Source organism: Seriola dumerili, unplaced genomic scaffold (assembly GCF_002260705.1).
Source record: "Seriola dumerili isolate Sdu_G_001 unplaced genomic scaffold, Sdu_1.0 BDQW01000088.1, whole genome shotgun sequence".
Taxonomy (NCBI): domain Eukaryota; kingdom Metazoa; phylum Chordata; class Actinopteri; order Carangiformes; family Carangidae; genus Seriola; species Seriola dumerili.
This window is the reverse complement of record NW_019174343.1, coordinates 4,599,934-4,611,719: the sequence shown is the minus strand read 5'-3', so window position 1 is coordinate 4,611,719 and position 11,786 is coordinate 4,599,934.

Sequence of the window (11,786 nt, the reverse complement as noted above, 5' to 3'; positions counted from 1 at the left end):
CACCTGTCCAGCACGGTGCTGTTAAACCGCGGCTACACTGCACTTGAAGATGAAAGAGTGAGCGCAGCTCCGAAATAGGTTTTAAAAACACACAATCACAGATCGAGGCATCTCACACGGAGGCTCCGACACATTTACAAGAGCTACAACCCGTGGATGACGTGACAGATCCGTTTTACAAGTTTGCGCAGCACCTAGCAGCTCTCTGTCTCTCCACTGCATCTGTGTGCGTGCTCTGTAAATGCATGTGATGACATCCCTTCTTGCACTGTGTGTCCTCAGTCCGATCATGGCATGGCAGTGGAAAAGGGGTTAATTGGCTTTTATTAGCTTTTATTAGTTAGGGGGGGGTATTTGGGGGCAGCAGCAGTGCACTGTTTAATCTCTTTATGGGAGGTTTGAGGGGGATTAAAGTTGCTATTGCCAAATATGCCAAGATGAGGGGCCATCAGGGGCCCGTTTTCCCCTTGGGACCCCAGACATTTGCCTGGTTTGCCTCTCCTCACGGCGCGCCTCTGGCTATATCTACTATGACATGTGGGTTTAATGTGCAGGTGTCAACATACATTTAGCCATTTAATGTAACGATCACAACAGCATAAAGATCCAGCTGCATAGAACAGGACTCTTCCCTTAGGCTAATGAAGTTAGCAAAGGTCACGTGTAACTGTAAATAAGAGGCCAAAACCACATCTTGCAAAGTTGCAGAATGGATCAGGCTATATAAAATGTTGTAGTCACATTACATGTCTCAGAGGGACCACTGCTGAGCCACAATGAGACAGGAGGGGGCATCTTAATGCCGCTTTCTGCATTTTAAACTCTTATTATAGAAGCATACACTATATAATCTGTCTGCGTGGGCAGCATTAAAACACCAATAAAAGTTCAACTAATACTGAGCGCAGCAACCAGTAAAAGTAAGATGGAGAGAGGCGAGGTGTGCAATGTGTGAACTGTAGACAATGCATATTCTGCAGAGTGAAGGGTACAAGGCAGAGAAGTCTTTCCCCATGCACAGAACAGAGTGAGCCCCAGGCAGAGCTTCACTTCTGGGCCCGTCTTGCTAACCGCCTGCCTTCATCCACTTTGATCACGCAGGCGAGCTGAGGAAATTCAGGAGAGCTCAACTTCAATCATCCAGCGGAGCTCCGTCTGTGAAGAGATTCAGTGTAGTGTAGCGTTGTGTGCTGGGAGACTTTTGTATGGTAATTTGTTATGGAGGTGGGGGGTGGGGGGGGTGGGGGTTGTTTTTCAAAGGAACACTTTGAAGTTTGCCAGAAGTGTACATGGATGCATAGCAAGATTAGAATATACAGGAGTAACTGTTCTGTCCCAGGCGGTGATGAAACAAAGAATAAATTCCTCAGTTATGACCTTCAAGTCTGAGTCACAAAGCTTTTGTTCCAATCTGACTTGAGAAAGTAATTTGACAGTTGAGACTGCTCTGCCTGTCCCTGTGAGGACTGACAGACACGGCAGACTGGGATCTGATGTGCTCCATCACACAGCAGCCGCCTCGGTGTCGAAGCCTCTTTCAGATATCGTGTGAGGAGGTTTCAGCTGCTCTTACTCATCCGTCATAATTGTTACAACAAAAGAATCACATAACATGCACATAGTTTAAACTGAATGTTCAAATACTTAAAATGATTTTTGTCCACTAGGGGGCAGCGGAAACATATCATCACCTTTTAAGTGGATATGGTTAACAGTTGCTTATTTAAACATCCAGCAGGTATAACCATTCATTTAGAGTCTGGTGAATAATATTGACACTCTTTTAGCTCTGTTTTTGGTCTCTACCAACTCCTGAGGAAATACATTATATGGTCCATTATGTTTACCAGCTAGTTTCTAATTATGTGCCTGCTGTTTGGAGTTGAGCTGGTAGTGTACATCATCTTTTTTGCTGAAAACTGCTGTCTGCTGTGTCTGAAAACAACGCTGTGAGCTGCAGCGAGGGTGAACCAAAACAGTAGAGTTGTGGGACAGACAGCCAAACAATTAGCTGAAACACATTACAACAGGGGCAGAGTGGGACACTATAATGCGAGCGCCTAGTTTAGGCTGGCCGGATAGCGCAGCAAGGAAGCCCACCTTTATAATGTATAACACAATGGTTATAGCCTACACCATAATCATTCCAGCCCCAGCCCCAGCCCCAGCCCCAGCCCAGCCTCCAAACCCTAATGGCCCACTGGGAATTCTCCAGACCCTCCTGATTACCACCCTGCTTCTGCACTACAAAGCTCCATAAAGTTGATTGGAGCTGCAAATTCATGTGATTTCTACGTACGTTCATCATTGCTGCTTTAAAGCTGCACAAATCAATATCTTTATTAACAACTGAAAAAAAATGTCATGTGAATTGTGTCTTAAATGGAACTTTCAGCTCATTATTTTGGTTTTACGGTATGGAAATTTATTGTTTTTCTTCACTCTCAAAAGCATTTTTTGCCCAGCACAGGAAGCAGCTATTGTCAGCAAAAATGTGATAAACCCACTGATTGTGACCAGGCACAGTTAGCCACATAAATGTGAACATAGTGGAGCATTTAGCTATTGGACTTACAGTTTTCAGCTTACCAGAAACTCCCAATAAATATTTATATTGCTCCTCGTCTGATGAATATGTAAAACGGCAAAATGTTTTTATGAACCTGTTAACTTCAGGTGATAACACTGTCAGTGTTGGAGTCGCAGCTTGTTTCTGCTGCCCCAAGTGGCCAAAAACCTGAATAATGTAGGCTTAATGGGACAGTTTTATAGAAAATAATAACACTCTAATGTAGTCGCATGTCAAAAGCCTTTTGGTTAAAACGTCTAGTTTTAACTCTGTTATAGGATTAGGCCTAACCTAATATTAAAGTCAAAGCAAGGGAAGTCAAAGCAAATTTTGTCATGGTGTGGATAAGGCTGGACCCAAACGCAGCCAACACAGGGGAATGAGGTGCAAACATGTTTATTAACTGAAGAACTTACAAACAGAACAGGAAACCGAAGCACGAGGGCACACAAGGAACAACAACCAGAGACACAGGGGATACCACAGCCGACAGACCAGGCAACATGAACAGCTCGAGGAAAAACCAGAGATGAACAGATGAACCGAAACAGACAAAGGGGAGCACAAAGACTATATAGACACAAGGGAGGCAAGGGTGATTGAACACAGGTGAAACACATTAGGGTGGGGCAGGCAATCACCATACAATAACAGGACCAAGACAGGAAGTAAAAGCATTGAGACACAAAAGGAAAAAAAATAAAACAGGAAGTGACAAAAGTCCAAACAAACTAACAAAAAGTGTCTGCCATGGCAAACCATGACAACTTTATTTGTAAAGCACCTTTCAAACACAGAAGCAATTCAAAGAGCTTAATTAATAAATGTAACGGAACAACCTTTAAAAACACAATAAAAATCAAAATAAAATAAATGTAAAAATAAATAAAAGTTTTTTTTTTATGAGACAGAAAATGTGAGCTGACGACCAGCAGTTTAGTAAATAGCTAGCAGTAAATAAATTCTACAACTCTAAGGCAAGTTCTAAGGTGAAGGTGTCCAGGCAGAGAGCAGGAAGATGCAGGAGAGAGCGTTTCAACACAGGAGCAACAGGCAGCACTAAACCACGAGACAGCACAGAGATTTGCTGCGGCTACTGTCATGAAAAGGTATGTTTTAGTCTGGTCCAGATTTTTCTTGTAGGTATAGCTGTATTACACTGCGATGATGGGGGTGGGGGTGGTGGGGGGGTGGTACTGTTGGTTGTTCAGCTCTGTTTGCCTGTCTGTAAAAGTCATCACACACATAGCAACCCAATGTTGGCTATAATCATATTATGTCAATAGGTCAACAGAACATTAGCTGAAGGGCAGTAGTTCTACTCTCTCTGCCTAAACTAAATATAAATTTAAGTTAATCAAACATTTTTTATTATTGATGGACATTCATTCACAGGCATACCGGACAGCCGTAGCCGTTCAGCAAGGTAGATGTCAGGTGAGGTAAGCAGAGTGGACCGGGGCTTGCAGTGCAGTTAGACACATCATTTACCGACCCCTACCTACTCTTGTCATATGTGGTTATGTGGCCTCTTGCATCAACTCAGGTTTTGAGCTACAGTGCATAGATGATACGTGCCTGCCACATGACTACTGCTGAGTTTTATTTGTTGTAGGGCGTTCCATAGTTAACATTATGCAATTATGTCATTAATAGCCAAATAAAATTTCTTTCTACAATGTATTTTTTCCCTGTCCTGTCATGGTGCCATGAGGAAGAACCAGTGTAGGAATTTAAAACATTTAGGCATTACGAATAAATGTGTGAATATGCTTTAACAGATTTTTTCCTGTTAAGATGCTGCAACCTGTGAGAGTTTAACCATGACCGTACTTATGGGCAGGTTTACAGTTGCACCATGATTACCTTCCCTGGTTGGTTTTTGAATTGTACTTGTCATTTCTGACTGTTGGTATACAAGAGTTCAGCTCTGGATGTGGGAAGAGGTTGGCAGTGCTTCAGCTATGTTCCAGCATTGTTCAGTTTTTGAATGTTTTATTTTGAAAGACACAATAACAGGGAAAGAAAAGAACAGAAACTACTGCACTAGATGTAGCACTTAGAAGGGTTTAGTTTTAAATTGTTTGGCGTTGTATAAGAACCATTTACAATCATACCCAGTCTTTACATCATTGTCTATTTTTACTGGAGAGTGAGTATCATGTCATCTAGCCTGAGAGGTTTAATTCCTGCAGCTCATGTGCAGCACTGATCTCTTTGTCCATCAGAAGCAGCCACTTCAAGCTCATGTGTGTTCACAGCATGCAGAAATAATCATGGCTCCCTTGAAATGACCACGATGCTTCATCACACATCCTAATCATCCTTGAAGCCATCCATGTGCACTCCATACTAAAACAGCTTGATGTAGTGTTGTTGACTGATCAGCATCTGTCGTCTGTATCCTGACCCCTGTTTCCTCAAAAATATTTAAGATGCCCCCTGTAACCACAGCCTCTGCTAATGCTGCACAAGACAAGATTATCATATAGAAATATCAGCCTGCATCTCAAAGAGGTGCTCCAACAGAGAAGAGTGTCCCATTTCTACTGAATGACTGGATATAAATTCACCACCCTGCCTGTGCAATTTCTGATGTCAGGTCTCTTGTCTACCCACAGGAAGTGATGAATCACAACTAAAGAGCATAACAGAAAGTGAACAGCTCAACATCAGTGAGTGTTTTAGAAGCTGAACTCGATCTCCATATGGTGTATGTTAAAAAAAAAGAGGTAAGAGGTATAGTTAATGTTTCTCAACACAAACGCCATTAATGACACTGAGGTCCTTGGTAACATTCAATGACATGAAGAGGACTTTATTCATTCCACAATTCCACAATTAAACATGTTCCACGTGTTTAAAAAAAAATTGTATTCTGATGTTTTAGCAGACAATTCTCTGAAAATGGGACATGGGACAAGAAAATTAAAATGAATGCGATTTTGTATTTTCCATGAGAATTACATAAAATCAAATGAAAAATCAATTAGACCATAATGTAAGGAGATAAAGTTTACAGAAAATATACATGAACAAATTGAATTGTGAAATCTGTGAATTTTTAAAAAAAATTTTTTACACAATTTGGTTCTTCCTTTAGAGGGAATGGTCACTGCAAATCAATATAAATCTGTTCTAAGTGATCACCTTAAAATGATGAAGCATTTCTATCCTGATTGGAGTGGTCTCCTCCAGGGTGACATTGCCTCCATCCGTAGGGCTTCAGGGGTCACTGAACCCTTTGTTTAGCATGAAAATGATGTGAATCATATTCTACGACCTTGATAGTAACTAGGTCTCAACCCAGTTGAACATCAATGAGAGATTTTGGACCGACATATTAGACAGTGCTCTCTACCACCATCATCAAAACACCAACTGAGGGAATAGCTATTGGAAGAATGGCGTTCATCCTCCGGTAGAGTCCAGAGACTTGAAGCTGTGTGACCAGATGTACCCGTTCTCTGGGGACAGTCCCTGGTTTTGGTGGCCTGTGAGTTAAAAACAGACCGGAAAGACAGAGCAACAGCAGAGCAGACACCTTGCGTCGTGTTTTGTTTTGGCCAACAGAGGGGGCTGGTTTCTCATTATGGCAGCGTCATATCACTCTTCTTCTACTACTAACCACCTGATTGTCTAGTTTTAGAGAAACCTGCGGTGAAGAATTTGACCGACACCTACCTAGCAAATGTCAAGTGAAACCACAAATTCACCACAAATGTCTTTCCAAAAAAAAACATTTTTGCTTTTTTGCTTCAATCTCTGTAGGGAGAGTGGAGAGGAAGAGATGAAGAAGAAGAGTTCACTTCTCCCGGCCATCAGTCTGCTCAGTTCTTCCTCAGCCATCACTGCCAAGCTGTTAATAAATTCTCTTTGGTTCAAACTTGCCTTCGCTGTCTCTGAATTTTCCATTTGGATTTCCAGAGTAGCTTTAACATAGTGTCATCAACTGGTGCGCCATGTCACATATCAGTAGCTTCCAAAAAATATTTATAAACCTTTATTGATTACGCTATTCTTGTAAAAATCTTTCCCTCCTGTAATCTCCCTTTTAACCTTAGTTCACGGACATAATAGTTATCTCATCAAAGTGAGCATCTGTTTTCTTTCCAGTGCTGGATATTTCATTTTGAAAAGCGCTGGTGTGTACATCAGGAGCCGCTGCACCGGTGGATGTGGCTGTTGACGTAATCCTCACGATGCTGAGCAGAAACCATCATGGGATTTCACGCCTCCTTCCCTCGCCCACCCCCCACTCATCTCCTCACCTCCTTGTCTCCTCAGTGCCTTGTCTCCTCTCTTTTCATCACATCTCTCCTGACCTTCGTACCTGGAGTATTTCCTCTTCTATTTTTCATCGGAAAGCAGTGGTGATGAGCTTCAGCTTGTTGGGGTCCAGGCTAATCACTAAAACAAGTAAACAAGTGGAAAGGTGAGCAGAGTGCAGCGCAATCAATAATGGTTCGGTGGTTGATTAGTGTGGAGGTAGAAAACGCTCGCTCGCACACACACAAACACACACACACACACACACACACGTACACAAACACACACACACATGCACAGACACACACAGTGACACAGAGGTCAATATGAAGAAGACAATGAGGAGGTGGGATCAGTGTTAAATGGTTGTTGCTTGACATTAACAAACAAGCAGGAATCTCTCAAAGTAGGTCTGCTCTCCCTCTGACCTCAATTCTGCCACACACACACACACACACACACACACACACACACACACACACACACACACACACACACACCTACATGCACACAGACCTTATTAGCAGTTTCTCTCCATTAGGGAGTACAGCTGCTGCTGTCGTGCATTTCGGCTGCTTTACTTGATCAGTTAATGGCACTAATTTCCCAGAAAGAGCCTCCACCTGGCTTCCATGCCACTCCATCAGCCTCTGATTAAAAGCTGAGTGTTAATACCAGCACTCTGGTGATCTCTGCTCACTCCTCTGTGTGAAACAGGCCCTCGGATCGGGATGGAAGAAGGATTTTGAATATTTGAAGAAAGCATCTGCTGGTGATGACTGAACAGCTCCTAACAAAAAAGAAGATTTGAGTTGTCTCGGGGAGTGAGTTCAAGTATGTACCTATGTAGTCTGAGTTGACAAGCAAGAGACACACTTGGCATTGTATTGCAGTGCATTGTGGGATGGACGACTCAGAGCAGTACCGTCATCCTTTTTTGAAATAAGTTTACGAGCTTGTTCAGGATCAACGGCGCTGCATCAGATCAGACCGCTCCGGCTTTTTCAAGGTCATCTTGCAACAATTCAGAGCATCTTCATTACTTCTGTGGGCCCTCTGTCGTTCCCATAGCAACCCTGCTGAGCTGACAGATGAGAGGCACGGGACTCAGCCTCCCACATAGTTGGAAAAACACACACACGCACATGCACACACACACACGCGCGCATAATTATGTCTGGGGAAGCATACGCTGCATTGTTTAAAATAAACCAGGCCTCAGAGGCGAGGTGCTGGAGTGAGATTGTCGTACACAAATAGGCCATTATGGCAAAAGTGGAACACAAGGAGTCTCCCATGAAAACAGAGTGTTCTCTCTCTACTCTCCGACTCTCTCTTTTCACTGTCTGTGTCTGTGTCTCTCTGTCGCTCTCTCTGTGGGCAGGCCGCGTGTGCCACTATGCTCGTTATCAGAACAAACAGAGATGAGGGTGGAAGAATGGGGTACACACCATGTACCAGAGAGGGGAGGATGAAAGAGTGAAAAAAAAACAAGAGAAAAATCAAACAGCAGGCATGAGGGAAACACCAGGGATTTGTGTCTATTGGCGCACACCTACTTCTATAGGGAGCCTTATCATTTTAGTGCTTTTAAAAGCGCGCTGCACCACAACACGCCAATACAAGGGATAGTCTGCCCCTGAAAAAAAATTAATTCCAAATCCAGCCCATATCAGATGAACATTTCCCGAGAGGGTCTAAAAAAAGAAGAGGGAGAGACTCTCCAAAGGCTGCAATAGGCTTGTGATGAATAAGACATTGCATCAGAATTGGAAAGACAGTGAAATCTCCTTCCTGTCTGTTTGCTGTGAGACAGGGGATGTATCATTACCGGCTCTGTCTTTTTATGTCCTTGGAAGTGTGAATCCACAGTGTAACGAGTGGTGAAACATTCCAATAAATCTAGCAGGTGCAGCGCTGAGAGAACCCGCACTATAAAATCCAAATATTGGCCTCGTCCTCAGGCTGAGGAGTTACTGGGGATTTAGTGTTCAGACGAAGTGACCAGGTGCACGTTTCTGCACATATGTACCTGTATGCACTCAGATAGCCTTTGTTGTGTTAACTATTCATTCGCAAGACTCCGTGGATGCAGAATACAAAACAGAACAATGAATAATACATAGTGTTTATTACCTCCACCGAGGAGGTTATGTTTGTATGTTTGTTTGTATGTTTGTTTGTTTGTCAGCAGGATTGCACAAAAAGTATTGAACCGATTTGCACCAAACTTGGGATGGCGCATGGGCCAGGGATGAACCCATTGAATTTTGATGTGGGTCAAGTAAAGGGAGCAGATCAAGGAGTAACATTCCTCCCTCAACATTGGGCGTTGTGTGTGGGGGGGTCAGTTTCTAAGGAAATATTGTTGGGATCTTGGTGTAAAAAAAAAAAAAAAAACTAAAGCTAAAAAAAAAATAATCCTGTATTAACAGTCAAAGAGGCTACGGTACTTATCATAGCATCTAGCATGCTAACATTTGCTACTTAAACACAAAGTACATCTGAGGCTGGGGCGATTGTCAATAGGTTTGCAGGTACCTGATCATAAACCTCGGTATTGGACAAATTTGAATTTTGACTTGATGATGTTTTTATGTGTAGTTGAGGGATCATCAAAGTTATCACAGTTCATCCATGGGGGAACATGTGTTGTGTGCCACAAATTTCATGGCAATCCATCCACTACTTATTGAGACATTTTGCTTTAAACCACAATATGAACCTCATGGTGGCACCAGTTGAAAGGCGAGGGGGATCTCCGACTTCAACTGGATTCGTCCTCTGTGGACTGTAAATGCCTGTAGCAATATTTCATGGCAGTTCATCCAGTAGCTGCTGAGGCATTTAAGTCTGGACCAAAGAGGGAGACTAACTGACCGACTGACAGTGTGAGTCCTGAGCCCACATCACTAACATGGCTGAAAATACATGGCGTTTATAGGCCACAATATTTTAATCCGTATCATTGTCCACCACATGGTCCTCCAATTCAACATCTGAAGAGTCATTAATATATGAGATCATATATAAAAATATATAATGTACATTTAGATATGCTCAGTATGTCTGATAAGAGGCCAAAAGGAAGTAAGCAGAAACAGTTTCAAATTTGTGCATGTCTCCGTGAGTCCTGACAACTTTAGTTTTTGACCTTCAACTTCACAGATGAAGAACGATTTGCAGCCAGACGTCTTATCCTTGGCCGGAAACTGGCCCTTTCCATGCAGTCACCCATCGAGCTCCCTTATCTCCCAAGGGGAACACCCTCAGTCCTGATGTCTGGATATCTACGTAACAACGCTGTCTGCCCAAAATCCCAAGCGGCTGACACAGCCTACAGAGAACAGAGGCAGTCTGAGCTGAGATCTGGCTTCTGATAACAGTCAAAGAGACTCAGTCTTTGACAGACATTCAGACACACGCACACACACACACACCCACACGCACACGCACACGCACACGCACACACACACACACACACACACACAGATGATCAGAAGTTTGATAAAAGCAGGTTGATTACATAAAGACACAAGATGGGTTCAGTTTGTGGTTGTATTCATTCAACCTGAGTCACTAAGGATTTAAATGAGTCTGACTGCATCAGTGTCAAAGAGAGGATCTGATGTGTGAGACAGTTGCAGTACTGCCAGCTGCCATTGGGTGTCCCTGCTCCCCCAGTAACATCAACAGGATGTGTACGGACTCTGTTGATGAGCTTTTCTCCACTCTGCTCCCAGTACGCCTGGGGAACAGGTGAATGGTCTGGAAGTCTAAATGAAATCCAGCAGCTCTCGATTTATTTTCCTCTCCTCTGTATGTGTATGTGTGTTTTGTACCTCCGTCATTATAAAGAGCAAATATCCCAGTAGGGCAACGAGCCACCATAACTAAAGGAGAGAATAGGTTGTTGACATCCAAAACGGCCCTGAGTGGTAGGACAAAGACACATGAAACTGTTTTGGTTAAAGCTGCAATAATCAACATTTCTGTGGGAACAATGGATGAAATGAATATGTATAATGTGAAAGTGGTCACTCATAGAGACAAACCAACAGAGAATCACTTCCTCAGCTTTATGAAGAGTCTTTCAGCTAACTGTTTTGTTTTTTTTTCAGCCGGATGTTGGAATAATGAAGTCTTTACTATTACGTTAGCAACATCAGTAATAATGTTAGTGTATGTACTGTTTTCCACTGTAAAACTGTTAAACATTAACACATCAGTAAAATGCAGATGAGAAGCAGCTATAAGGTTTTTATAGCAACATGTCAAATGACAATTTGAGATGAACGTACAGAGAATTATCACCTGAATCTGTAGCTTGGCTTTGGAGCTTATTTTGTTCAGCCGTCCGGCCCACGTCTTCACAGCTGTGGCTCACTCTCTCCGCTCTCCTGGCATCATCATGTTGGGTTGCGGCAGGCATCTGTTGTTAGCGAAAAACTTCTCAGACCTCTCCATACACTACCTGCTCAGCACCAGCAGAGAGACACAGTTGGTAGAGACCAAAAACAGACAGAAAAGGAGAGTGAATATTGGACTTACATTCGTCAGGTGGCCCAAAAACTCTCCAAAAAAAAAACAAACAAAAAAAAAATCATGTTGCCCCTGTAAGTGCTGGATGTCTACATGAGGAACTGCTGCCACAAAGAGGCCAAAAAAAATCAGTTTCTATTAATCATTCATCTTTTCCTAACATTGAATTGGCAATAAGTAACACCGACTTTTGGTTATAGACACAGACCACAGTCTCCAGTGTAGTCATGTAAGTCACACCCTTTACAGTCCCTCCAGCATGACTTTTGCCTTTGCTACTGACAGAGGACGATAGTCATTATTCCCAAGACTGCAGGAGATCATATGTCATGAAAAAGATTTAAACAAATGTCCAAGACTTCTGTTTTTTCTCATGATAAGAGTCTCAAAACAGATATCATCCTTA